The sequence below is a fragment of the Pantherophis guttatus genome, chromosome 7, assembly GCF_059756535.1.
Source record: "Pantherophis guttatus breed Tessera chromosome 7, ASM5975653v1, whole genome shotgun sequence".
NCBI classification, from domain to species: Eukaryota; Metazoa; Chordata; class Lepidosauria; order Squamata; family Colubridae; genus Pantherophis; species Pantherophis guttatus.
In genome coordinates this window covers 44,512,162-44,524,689 of record NC_142069.1, presented here as the reverse complement: position 1 = coordinate 44,524,689, position 12,528 = coordinate 44,512,162, and the positions used below count along the sequence as shown (strand labels likewise).

At 45.4% G+C, this 12,528-nt stretch overlaps 1 protein-coding gene across 5 annotated transcripts in view; it reads right to left on the bottom strand.

Moving 5' to 3' along the window:
- OSBPL8 (oxysterol binding protein like 8) overlaps positions 1-12,528 on the bottom strand; it is a 125,946-nt gene that overhangs the window by 79,844 nt on the left and 33,574 nt on the right. The window lies entirely within an intron of this gene.

Here is a 12,528-nt window from a genome sequence, read left to right as displayed (position 1 = left end):
GTTAATGCTGAGCAGTATGAAGATGTATGCCAGGGGTGAAATGTAAAATATGTTACTACCGGTTCTGTGGACATGGATTGGGGTGGTGGTGGTGGTAATGTGACTGGGTGGGCGTGGCCAACTTTTTTTTTTTTTTTAACTATTCAAAGCATTTTTTCTAATGCTTTGAAAAGCCTCTCTGCCGATCAGGAACTCAGCTGGGATCGTCAGAGACTTTTCAAAGCATTTTTTTAACCATCTCTTTGGCCAAGAGGTTGCAGAAAAAAAATACTTTGAAAAGCCTCTAATGATCACAGCTGAGCCGCGCGATAATCAGAGGCTTTTTTTTTTTTTTTAACTTTAAAAGCATTTTTTCATCGGAAGAGGTTGTAGAAAAAATGCTTTTAAAAGTAAAAAAAAAAGTCTCTAATGATCGTGCGGCTCAGCTGGGCATGGTGGGGGGGGGCGCAGGGATTTTTGCTACCGGTTCTCTGAACCACCTGCCGTAATCGCTACCAGATCAAGCGATCCGGTCCGAACCGGGAGCATTTCACCCCTGATGTATGTAGTACATGGCTCAATTTCTACTCCAAGCTATCCTATCCTTCAGGTGCCTTGGACAATATTGTCAGCAGTGAATTAAGATTCTATTGCTAATATATTCCATTTTAAATGAAATTGGGAGATTGAAATAGAATAAGGAGGACTTAGAATTTTGAATAAAGATGGATAGCTGGATGGATAGATGAAGTAAAGCCAAGATGCAAAAACACAGTTATGGAATACAGTGAACCAATAGGCTAAGGTGATGAACTAAAGTTAGATTACAGGTAGTCCTCGCATGTTATGACCAGTCGCTTAACAACTGCCATATTCATTTAACAACAAAAAAGATTCTTTTGGGTTTTTCTCACATGAGGAGAAAATTAACTGGAGAGGAGGCTATGTTGAAAATAGAAATGCAAAAAAACAAAAACAAAAAAACCGAGTAGTTCTCTTTCCCTGATATTCCTCTGCTGAAACTGACAACTTGCACTGACTACAGTGGGCAGCAAGAGGGAGAAGGAGCAGAAATAGGAAACACAGCTAACTGTACTGAATTAGTTTTTTAACAGCTTATGTTTCAATGATGTTGAAAATATGAATAATATAGAGTTACTACATAACCTGAATTTTCTATACGGTATGTTCAAGCTCTGAATATGTGAGCCTTGTATTTTTTACTCTGTTCAATGATTTTCATTACTTGCAGATCCTTTGCATTTTCAGCTATTGGAGTACAGCAGTTTGCTGAAGTTCCTTCCTCCAGTTTTAAAACAATGCTCACTTTCTTCCAGCTTCCCTAAATATATAGTCATGTGAAAAAGAAAGAATACCCCCTTTGAATTCTATGGTTTGTTTATCAGGACATAGTAAAAATCATCTGGTCCTTAGCAGTTCTTAAAAATAGGTAAATACAACCTCAGATGAACAACATATGACATATTATACCATGTAATCATTTATTTTACGAAAAGAAAGCCAAAATGGAAAAACCATTTTTCACATCTGTATATTCAGTATACTTAAATAAGTAAATAATAAATAATCTACAAAACTGCCTTCAAATGTTTATTTTAGCCTAATAGGTCTCTAATTTTATTAACTCCACTGATTATTTGAGGTTCCACATAAGAAATGCTCTATTTTATTAGTAAAAGATGCATCTCCATAAGAAAATCTTTACTTCCCATGTTGGTGTCTTGAATAACTTTTCAGCCATGATAAGACATGATACATCTGTAAACCTTCTCTACATTTGAGATATGACTGTCATCATTAAAGGAAAAGTAAATAAAACTTTTCACTAAACTTTTTCCAACAATTTCCATTCCTATCCATCTTATAAATCTCCCATAAAAATTATGAGTATTGAAGGGAAGCCTTCATATTCCCTTCATATTTAGTAGTAGATTGTATCAAGAAAGAAATATTATTTATAAATATTAAAGCTGTAAAAAGATCATTTGATTTATTCAAGGGGATTCCAATTAAAATATACTCAAATGCTAAATAATTTAAGTTTTTTTAAAAACAAATTTTGCAAGTTTGCATTCCAAGTACATAGTTTGAAATTTCTTGAGCCAAATCTCAAGTGACACTATTTGTTAGAGACTTTTATCCTCACTGATAAAAGCTATAATTTATCAGCTGCCATGCCATCCAAAAAAAACAACAATCCCTGGAACTTCCTACAGTTCATACTCAGATTTAATTCTAGTCTAAGCTACTGAAAACACATTCTCATTAACAATTTTCCATCTATTATAGCAAGATGTTAAGTGGAGTGCAAAATGGGGCACTAGGGACTCTTGCATTCTTAAACAGCTTACTAATGGATGAAAAGGTGGAGAAAATGCTTAACAAATCTGCAAGACGCAAAGCAGTTGAGCAGCCCACTTCCTCTCTCCTCCCATCCTTGTCCAGGCACCAAACTGCAAAGACTGAGGATCATTGGCCTATTCGGAACCAGGCTACATGAGTGATGGGGCTGGCGCGTGTGCACACACACACACATCTAAACTTGCACAAGTCAAGCTGCATGCACGCACACATCAGTCCACTGCTCATGCAGCTCAGTTCCCCTCTGCTTCCCAAGCCAGGTCACTAAACCACAAAGCTTGGGGACCGCTGGCTTAGATAACACAGGAATCAAATTCAAAATGTTAGGGTTAGGGTTAGAAAAATGATCTTTTAAAAAGTAGTAAATGAAATTTAACAAAGATGAATGTAAAATTCTTTATAAAAGAATTTTATGAATGCAATTCAGCAAATAAAAGTGTTCTATGTCCCTGATGGTCACTACCTGCCAATATGAGGGCTGCCACATTTTGCATAAAATGTAGTCTTCCAGGGGTCTTTAAAGGCAGCTCTATGTAGTAGACATTGCAATAGTGATGCAAGCACATCACCAAAAGGTGATAAAAGTACAACACACTCTTGCAAGTTTATTTCGCTATATGTAAGGCTACCTTTGGCACATTAGCTGAAGCTGAACAAAAGATTGCCTGATCATGGCCTATACCAGTGATGGCAAACCTTTTAGACACCGAGTGCCCAAACTGCATGCGCACACATGCCCAAACTGAAAGATGTGTGCGCGCACACGCATGTGCACATGTATGCACACATGTGCACATGCTGCACAGACATGCACGCATGCGCAGCAGAGGCCCAAAGACCAGCTGGCCATTGGGAGGCAGGCCATCCCAACACCAGCAGCACGGTTAGATCTTTTTCCTTCGTGAGCTTCTGCTTTGTAGTTTGCAGGGAAACAGAAGCTCACGAAAGAAACGCCACGGAGATCTGACCTGGGGCCACAGCGTGCGTGCCAGCAGAGAGAGCTGTGCGTGCCAGCAGAGAGAGCTGTGCGTGCCAACAGAGAGGGCTGTGTGCGCCACCTCTGGCAAGCATGCCATAAATTTGCTATCATGGGCCTATACCCAGCCATATAACAGTAATTGTGAATACAGGACAACCTCTTATTTGCAGACTTCCTCTCTTAGGTGTAGTGCCTCCTCTAAGAGACAAAACAATGGATCCAGCTGAAAATCATAATGGACAAATGGAAATGCCATTTAGAACGGACGTTGCTTACCTGAACGTCCCTTCTCGACGCGCAGCTGGAGAATCCAAAGCTTCGGGTAGTTCAGTAGTTGGGTAGCCTACACTGAGTGTGTTCCTTTAAGAGATTTCTCTTCAGACACGCCCACTTGCTCAACAGAGTCCCAGTTTTGTTCACGAAGTAAGGAGCAGTAGAGCGTAAGGAAGAAGGTTCAACAGCCAGGCTGGGTAGGTTGGATTCTCCAGCTGCGCGTCGAGAAGGGACGTTCAGGTAAGCAACGTCCGTTCTCCAACGCGCAGGTTGGAGAATCCAGAGCTTCGGGATTTACCCAAGCAAGTTCAGACAGGGAGGGAAACTGGCTGCTGCACGTCGTCTGAAGAGTTGCATAGAGCTTGGAGCACCCGGCGGCCAAAGGATGCCTCCGTCGAGGCAAAGGAGTCCACCTTGTAGTGCCTGATGAAGGGATTCAAGGATGACCAGGTAGCCGCTCTGCAGATGTCGAAGACGGATGCATTAGTGGCCCAGGCGGCCGTGGTGCGGCGCTCCTGGTGGAGTGTGGAAGGATTCTCTGCGGAACCGGTCTGTTCCGAGCTGAATAAGCCCTGGAGATGCAGGATTTAATCCATCTCCCATGTGTTGTGGAAGAAACCTTCCGGCCCATGGAAGCGGGCAGAAAGGAAATGAAGAGCGATTCAGATTTCCGGAAATGCTCCGTTCTTTTACTGTATCTGCGCAGGGCCCGTCGGACATCTAAGAGGTGCCAGTTTGCTTCCCGAGGATGTCGAGGTTCGGGGCAGAAGTCCGGTAGGATTAATTCCTGGCCTCGATGGAATGAGGAATTTACTTTAGGCAGAAACGAGGGGTCTAGTCTCAGTACTACACAATTTGTGTGAAAGACACAGAGGTCGCTTCTCACGGATAGGGCCGCGAGTTCAGATATACGGCGAGCCGAAGTAACTGCAACCAGGAACGCTACCTTAAGTGTCAGAAAACGGAGGCTGATGGAAGCGAGAGGCTCAAATGGAGGATGCATGAGGGCCTGAAGGACCAGAGTCAAATCCCAGGTCGGGTAGCGATGTGTAACAGGTGGGCGCAGGTTGGTTGCCCCTCAAAGAAAAGCGCGAATCAAAGGGTCCTGAGAGAGAGGAAGTGTTGCGGAAGCAGAAAGGACAATACTTAGAGCAGCAACCTGGCGACGAAGAGTGTTAGGCGCAAGGTGCTTGCGTCCATACCTTCCTGAAGGAATCCCAACACTTCAGGAACGGAAGCAGACGTCGGGTCCAGGTGGGATTTAGCACACCAGGAACAGAAGGAGGTCCAAGTTGCATTGTAAATGCGGCACGTTGACGGCTGCCTGGACGCCTGAATAGTGGGAATCGCATTGCTAGGTACGTTGACTCTCCTTAGCAAGATCCTCTCAAGCGCCAGGCGGTCAACTGCAACCACTGCGGATCTGGGTGCAGAATGACCCCCTGGCTGAGGACGACCCTGTCCTCTGGAATCCGCCACGGCCGTGCCACCGACAGGTCCATCAAATCCGCAAACCAGGACCTCCGAGGCCAGTGGGGTGCGACCAGAACAACGTCGGCCCTGTCTTGTATTATCCTGCGGATTAGACGACGAAGGAGCGGCAGAGGGGGAAAGGCATAGAGGAGACCCCGGGGCCAGGGAAAGGCGAGGGCGTTGACTCCCTCCGCCTGAGGACATTGGTACCGGGTGAAGAATCTGGGAAGGTGTGTGTTGTCGCGGCTGGCAAATAGATAGACCAGAGGCATGCCGAATCTGCGAACGATCTCGGCGAACAGATCCGGGTGAAGGCGCCACTCGGCGTGGTCCAGGTGTTGCCTGCTGAGCCAGTCCGCTGTGATGTTTGTGATCCCGGCAATGTGCTCCGCTACTAGGGACAGGACATGCGCCTCCGCCCAGATCAGAAGCAGGGTCGTTTCCTCCATGAGTGGTCCCGAGCGCCTTTGCTGTTACTGTCAGGTTTCGGTGCTATCTTAAATAAGTTTCATTTTCAAGCGCAAAGTCTCTAATGAATCACTTTTACATTGTCCGTGCGTATCAGGACATGGTGCCCCGACACAATCTGCTGGAATCGTTGGAGGGAGAGGCGAATCGCACAGAGCTCCAGCCAGTTGATCCCTTTGCGACGATCTTCTGTTGACCACGTACCCTGGGCAACGTGAGAGAGAAGATGACCTCCTAGGTTCTGGAAGTAGCAGCCCTGCTGTAGACTCTGGGAAGACCACCAGAGGAGAGACCTTGAGACCTCTGGCGGGAGGGATACTCGTGGGGAAGAGTTGCTTCTTCTGGCCCTCTGAAAGGGGAGGAGGAACCATTGGAGCTGGAGGGAGTGAAACCTCGCCCAAGGGACGATGGACAGGCAGGATATCATTTTGCCGAGCAGGCGGGACAGGAGCAGCAAGATCACCCTCCGAGAGGAAAGGACCTGGGATGACTGGAGACTGGAGCACCGGTCCGTTGACAGGAACACCTGGCCCTTCACTGAATCTATTACTGTCCCGAGGTGAAGAATTCGAGTAGTGGGCTGCAATTGGCTCTTCGGAATGTTGAGGGAGAAGCCATGCTGACGAAGGCAGCGACACACCACTCCTAGGTCTCGAGAGGCCCGGGCCGGGGAAAGGGAGAGCACCAGGATATCGTCCAAGTAGCAGTGGAGCCGTACTGGATGTTGACGTAGGTAGGCCGCCACTGCTGCCAGGAGCTTCGTAAAGGTTCTGGGGGCTGAAGAGAGGCCGAAGGGCATCTCCCTGTATTGGAAATGCCTGTTGTTGTAGGCAAAACGGAGGTAACGACGATGGGACGGTCGTATGGGTACGTGGAGATACGCTTCTTTCAAATCGATAGAGGTCATCCAGTCCGTTGGTCGAATGGAAGCCAGAATCGAGCGGAGGGACTCCATTTTGAACTGATGGTATATGATAAATTCGTTCAGCCTCTTGAGGTCTAAGATGCCCCTGTGACCCCCCGACACTTTGGGGACCAGGAAGAAAATTGAATAGAAGCCGGTCCCGCGATGATGGGGGGGGACCGGTTCTATGGCTTGAATTTGGAGCAGGTGATGGATTTCTGCCTCCATTAGCTGGCGCTTGTCCAAGTTGGATGAAAGAGGGCATTGGACAAAGTGAGAGGGAGGACGGGAGCGGAACTCCAGGGTAAGGCCCAGACAGATCGTCTGGAGCACCCAGGCGTCCATTGTCGAGATCTCCCACTGGGGGAGAAAATGAGCCAGACAGCCGCCAATGGGAAGATGGATGTAGTCATTTCCCTCTTCTAAAGGTACGGGAGCCTGTACCTCGAAAGGGCCGTTTGGGTGCTGGAGCCTTTCGTCCACGGTCTCTGAAGGAAGGTCTATCGAAGGAACGGTCGAATCCTTGAGAGTAGGCCCTGGAAGAGAAGGACCCCGAAGGTCCGGCGTCATTCCGAAAGGGCTGCCTGGTGGAGTAGGATGACGGTTTTCGATCTGCTCTTTTGTAAGAGGATGGCATCACCTTCCGTTTATCCTTGTCCTCGACAAGGATGGGGTCCAAGGCTTCCCCCAAAAGACGGGAACCTTTATACGGAGTTGAGGCGAGGCGTCATCTAGACTTGGCGTCAGCTCTCCAATTCTTAAGCCATAATAAACGGCGAGATGTGACGGATGACACCAGGGCGCGTGAAGCGAACTTCGCGGCATTGAGCGAAGCGTCCGCCGTATATTCAGTAGCCGCCACCAGTTTGTTGACATCTTGGCGGAGGCGTGAATCCACAGGAGGGAGGCGCTCCTGAAGTTGGCGGAGCCAGATTAAGGAGGCACGGCTGAAGAAGGAAGCCGAGGTGGCGGCCCTAACCGCCCAGGCGGCTGCATTGTGTGTACGACGAAAGGCAAACTCAGCTTTCCGATCTTCGGAGCGCAAACCGTCGGCGACATCGTTGGAAATTACGGAGGAAGCAGTCAGATTGGCCACTGGTGTGTCTACTGTTGGCAACTGAAGAAGTTCCTGGAGACTAGGCGCCGAACAGTAAAGTTTCTTGTCTAGCCCCGATGGGGCGGGTAAGGAGGAAGGCGTGGACCAGGAGCATTGGACCACCTCAGAAAAGAGCTGTGGGCACGGAATAAAATCCGCTTCCGGCTTGGGTGCCGTAAACAAGGCCTCATGTTGTTGAGAGGGACCTGGCTGATCAACCTGTGGGGTTGGATCTGCCATTTTCGTGGTCAACTTGGCCTTGTGCAGAAGGGACTTGAATAACGAGGGTCTGAAGAGCCCAGAGAAGGCTGGCTTTTCGGGTGGCATATCGGCATCATCGGATAAGTCCATATCCGACGGGTCGGCCTCTCCCTCCTCCGAAGACGACTCCCCTCCGTGTCCATAGTCCGGATGAGGATCGGACCCATGAGCCATGGCTGGATACTGGATAGGGACCGGCTGCGAGTCCCGGGCCAGAGGTGGGGGAGGAGGAAATCGTGGCTGAGTCCAAGCCTCATATGGCGCTGCTTGTTGAGAGCTTGCTGCCAGGGTGCGGGTGAATAGTAGCTTCAGTCACAGGTGAGAGTGGGACTGGTAAGTGCGAGAATGGAACATTGGATTACCTGAATGTCCATTTTATGATCGTTGTGACGACATTCCTCAGTTATGGGAACCTTCACTCCTTTGATTTGTTTTACTGAGTGCTTGTCAAATATTTATCTCCCTCTGCAGTATGGTTCCGCCCCTTCCTTCTGTGCATGCTCAGTCTTTTCACGAAGTCTAACTCCATCAGATCTGAAGAATATACTCAACGGAACTTTAACTGCAGAGGTGAAAAAAGAAAGACACCCCCCACGACCACCAGGCAATACGCCAAGGGTGGGACGGAATGTCGTCACAACAATCATAAAATGGACATTCAGGTAATCCAATGTTCCATTTTCATGCATCGTTGTGCCGACATTCCTGTTATGGGATATACCCAAGCTTAATAATTTAGGGTGGGAATTACTCCTTGTCATTGTCCTGGCTTCGTGGGGAGATTATTAATTGTAAAACTCTTCTCCCGAACGCTGCATCAGCTGATGCAAAAGAATCTAATCTGTAATGTTTAACAAATGATGAAATAGATGACCATGTAGCTGCCTTACATATTTCGTCTACAGATGCCTGTGTAGCCCATGCAACAGAAGTTGCAGCACTGCGTGTTGAATGTGGTAACACTCTTCCAGGTAAACTTTCCCCTTGTGAACTATATGCCACTGATATACATGCTTTAATCCAGCACCCCACTGTATTAGAAGACACTTTCTTACCCATTGTAGAAGGTAAGTATGATACAAATAGTGCTTCAGTTTGTCTAAATGATTCAGTTCTTTTTATATAACGCCTTAATGATCTACGTACATCTAGTGTGTGCCACATTTTTTCCTTAGGATGTTTAGGATCTGGACAAAAGTTTGGTAAAATTACTTCTTGAGCTCTATGGAAATATGAGTTAATTTTTGGTATAAATGATGGATCTAATCTAAGTACTACTCTGTCTGAGTAAAAAATACATAAATCTTTTCTAATTGAAAGAGCAGCTATTTCTGATATTCTGCGTGCAGATGTTACTGCTATTAAAAAGGCTAATTTTAAAATTAGATATCTCATACTTATAGATGCCAATGGTTCAAATGGTTTTTTTGTTAATGCTTGTAATACTAAATTCATATCCCATGAAGGATATCTGTGAACAATAGGAGGTCTTAAATTCATAGCTCCCCTTAGGAAGGATTTAATTCTCATATCTTGTGAAAGAGACTTCTTACTTGGTCCATCTATGACTGTAGCCAATGCTGCTACTTGTCTCTTCAATGTTGAAGGAGCCAGACCTTTGTCTAAACCAGATTGAAGAAATAATAGTACCTCAAGTACTGTTGCTGATGTAGGATCTACGTGATTTGTACTACACCATTCTACAAATGCCTTCCAAGACGCATTGTAAATACGCGTAGTAGATGGTCTTCTGGCTGCTTGAATAGTTGCGATTACTTCTGAAGGAATATGATCTTTTGTTAATCTGGACCTTTCAAGCGCCAGACGGTCAATTGTAACCAGTCTGGCTTTGGATGTCTTATTTCTCCTTGAAGTAGAACTATCTGATTTGGAGGAATTCTCCAAGGGTTTTCTATTGAAAGGTCTAAGAGGTCTGCAAACCATGGTCTGCGAGGCCAATAAGGTGCTATCAATATCATGTCTGCTCTTTCCTCCCTCAATTTGTGAATTACACTCTGAATTATTGGGACTGGAGGAAATGCATACAGAAGTCCTTGCGGCCAAGGAGACCTTAGAGCATCTTGGCCTTCTGCTCCTTGAGTTGGAAAACGCGAATAAAATCTTGCTAACTGGGCGTTTTGATTTGTAGCAAATAGGTCCACTATTGGTTGACCGAATCTGAGAGATATCTGTTTGAACAGCTTGGGATCTAACATCCACTCTGATTGGTCTATTTTGCCTCTGCTTAACCAGTCTGCTTGTACATTTATTTCTCCTGATATATGTTCTGCTTTTATCGATAAGACATGCTTCTCCGCCCAAGACATGAGGTGATCCGTTTCTTCCATTAGAATTTTTGATTTTGTGCCTCCCTGACGATTCAAATGTGCCTTTGTTGTTATATTGTCTGTTAAAATCAGGACATGTTTGTTGGTCACTTGATGTTGAAATTGAATTAACGCCAGGCGCACTGCTCGTAATTCCAACCAGTTGATTGGTTGGTTTTTTCCCCACGTAGACCAAATCCCTTGCGCTATCAATGAATTGATATGTGCACCCCATCCATAAAGGCTTGCATCCGTTGTTAACGTTACTCGTTCTGACTGTAGAAACAGAGAACCCTTCTGAATTGCCTCTGTTATCCACCAACGTAGGGATATTTTTACTCGTGTTGGTACCACCACTTTGTGAAGAGAATCCGCTCGTCTTTGCCTTTGAAAGGGTAACAGAAACCACTGAAGATGGCGCGTGTGGTAACGAGCCCATGGCACTATTGTAATTGCAGATATTAACTTGCCTAGAAGTTGAGACAGTGTTAATAGTGCAGTTTTCTTCTGAGATATTACTTGCAGAACTAAACTCTTGATGCTGTTTTGTCTGTCTGGAGACAGGTAAACTAATCCCAGTTCTGAATCTATGATTGCACCTAGGTGCAATAGTCGAGTTGTCGGTGATAAGTGACTTTTGTCCACATTGATTGTAAAACCGTGGTTTTGTAGAGATTGGATGACTAATTCTCTGTCCCGACATGCCTGATCCTTTGACGTTGACAAAATTAAAATGTCGTCCAGATAACATACTAGACGTATTGGGATAGACCTGAGATTGGCCGCTACTGCCGCTAACAATTTCGTAAATGTTCTTGGTGCAGAAGAAAGGCCAAAGGGCATTGCCCTGTACTGAAAGTGTTTGTCCGCATATGCAAACCTGAGGTATTGTCTGTACCTTGGGTGGATGGGCACATGTAAATATGCTTCTTTGAGGTCTATGGATTGCATGAGATCTCGTTGTCTTACACATTGTAGAATTGACTTTAGTGAATGCATCTTGAATCTTCTGTATAGAACATTCACATTCAGCTGCCTCAAATTCAGAATTCCCCTCCAACCCCCTGAGTTTTTTGGCACCAGAAAAAAGATCGAATAAAAACTGGTTTGAATTTGGTCCTTTGGAACTTCCTCGATCGCCTTGATTTGTTTTAGGTGCTTGATCTCGAGATTCATCAGATTTTGTTGCAATGGTTGAGTTGACCAAGGACATTGGATGAATCTGATAGGCGGGTTTGAGGTGAATTCCAAAGTGAGGCCACTGGTTACAGTACGTAAGATCCATGCATCCGTTGTTGATTCCTCCCATTGGTGATAGAATAGTTGAAGTTTGCCCCCAATGGGAAGGGAAGAATTCGAGTCACTTGCCTCTACGAGATTGACGTGACATCGCTCCTCGAAAAGGTCTTCTGAACGATGATTGGCGGCTGCCTCTTCCTCGAAAGGAATTTCTATTACTCGAGTATGAGGAATAGTAGGGTTGAAAATTACCACGTTGTGTGTAGGTATTTGAATTCCCTTGATCATATCGAAAAAACTGTCGTTGAAAGGGAGAATATCTGCGTTCTGGTCTTCTATACAAGGAGGGTAAAATTTTCTTTTTATCCCTGCCTTCTACCAGAACCTGTTGCAAGGACTCTCCGAATAGAGACTGGCCTTTATAAGGGGCTGATGTGAGCCTCCATTTTGACCGTGAGTCAGCTTTCCAGTGACGTAGCCAAAGAATTCTTCTTGATGTTACAGAAGATGCTAATGCCCTGGAAGCAAATTTGGCAGCATCTAATGAAGCATCTGCAGAGTACTCTGCAGCTGCAATAATTTTTGATACATCTTGTTGAATCCTAGATTGTTCAGGTGGTAATCTATCTCTTAATTGTCTTAGCCAAATAAGAGAGGCCCGGTTAAAAAATGATGCAGAAACTGCAGCTCTAATTGCCCATGCCGCGGCTTGATGAGTTTTGCGACATGTCATTTCAGCTCTTTTGTCTTCAACTTTAAGACCTTCTCCAACTTCACTGACTAACACAGAAGATGACGTAAGTGTTGCCACCGGTTCATCTACTAATGGCAATTGCAACAATTCATCCAAGTCTGGTGGAGAGCAATATAATTTTTTATCAAAGCTATTAGGGCCAGAAGTTGAACTGGGATGATCCCAAGATTTTTTAATAACTTGTGAAAATAGATCTGGGCACGGAACAAAGTCCAAATCAGACTTGTGTACTTTAAACAAATTATCATTGGGGTTCATTTGAGTATTAGGATCAGATGACTTATCTAAATTTAGACCCATATTAGTAACTACTTTTTATGTCTTCTTCATCCTCTGATAATTCAAATTCCTCTAACTCTGTGTCATCCCCACAGCTAAAATATTGCTGTTTAG